General features: G+C 36.2%; 1 long non-coding RNA gene across 1 annotated transcript in view; it reads right to left on the bottom strand.

The window, feature by feature from the left end:
- The window catches only part of LOC106882969 (uncharacterized), a 2,389-nt gene extending 1,073 nt beyond the window's left edge, over positions 1-1,316 (bottom strand). Inside the window, exon 1 of the long non-coding RNA XR_001411056.2 lies at positions 1,045-1,316. This is a non-coding gene — a long non-coding RNA (uncharacterized LOC106882969). The remainder of the gene's footprint in view (positions 1-1,044) is intronic.
- Positions 1,317-1,363: the final 47 nt, after the last annotated feature.

Genomic DNA, 1,363 nt, shown 5'->3' with positions numbered 1-1,363 from the left:
GAATCTGAAAGTAAAATTTTTATAAAAGACTGGATTTTAATTTATTCTATTTTATTTATTTATTTAAATGTCAAACTTAATTGAAATTTTTTTTTATTTAAATTTGAATGGAAACATTATTTATTTGAATTTATATTTTAATTTTAATCTCATAAAATGTGTTTCAATTTAATTTTCATCTTCTCCACCAGCAACTGCTGCAAAACAATTTTAGTATTATCAAAATTTGGCTGAGTGGTTTAAGAATTTTGCTTCCCAAGCTCATGGCTTCAGGTTCAGTCACACTGTGGCACATCGGCCAAGTGTCCTCTATGATAGGCGTGGGTCAACCAAAGCTTTGAGAGTGGATTTGGTAGATGGAAACTGAAAGAAGCCCATCATATAATATATGTGTGAGTGCTTGCCCTTTTGTATCTCCTTGTCTTGACATCATGTGATTGTTGCAAATGTGTGTCTGTTATACAAGCAGGGTCAATTATTTCTAATATTCTGTGAAAATGCCTGGTAGGGAAATAGTACTTTGCTTGGATACAGGAGAGCGTTGGTGATGGGAAGAAAATCCAACCCATGCAAGCAAGGAAAAAGGGATGGTATGATGATGATGATGATGATGATTAATATATATATATTGAAACTTTCCAGTAATTGCGAAATGAAATTTGTGTGTTCATTCTTTAGGAGTACAGTGTAGAGGGGTAATAAGGGCTAAGAACCCCAGATGATGGGAAGGCCAACTGTTTCTCATCACTGACAGAAAGACAGACAGGCCAGCTCATTTAGCTGTAAACAGTGGGAGCACTTATAATTAATGACTGCCATTATTTTGCAGCATTGAATTGAAAAATAGAGAAGAATAATAAAGTAAAACAGAGAGAGAGTGAATGGTGGATAAAGAAAGAGAAAAGGAATGCGTATGGAAGGAAAGGGAGGAGAAAGTTGTAAAAGAAAGCTGAAAACGAAGGCAACATTGGTTGGATGTGAATGAAGCAGACTGGAAAGAGAAGGAAACCCGTGAGAAATAGCTTAATAAAAGAGTGAAGTTACCGTAGCCGATGTCACAAATTGGTGCGACGGGAGTTATCAGTGGAGGGCCAGAGGTTAGTGAACGAGGCACTATCCAGACTGTTGAGGAATGAATCGTTGTCTAAAGAAATCACATCGTCATTTTGTTCCTGCAAAGAATGAAGAAGGTAATATTTTACATGTACTACTAACACAGCCACACCAGTTCCATCTTTATGCAGAGACATACAAATGTAGATCAAGAAAACAATTACGAACTGCATGCAGTGAAATATCTTTGGCTTGCCGTAAATATTAGGCCCTGACAACCATTGGTTGATCTTTCATATTGACTACCATT

The sequence above is a fragment of the Octopus bimaculoides genome, unplaced genomic scaffold (genome assembly GCF_001194135.2).
Source record: "Octopus bimaculoides isolate UCB-OBI-ISO-001 unplaced genomic scaffold, ASM119413v2 Scaffold_251593, whole genome shotgun sequence".
In the NCBI taxonomy this organism is placed as follows: domain Eukaryota; kingdom Metazoa; phylum Mollusca; class Cephalopoda; order Octopoda; family Octopodidae; genus Octopus; species Octopus bimaculoides.
This window is presented reverse-complemented; position numbering and strand designations above follow the sequence as displayed.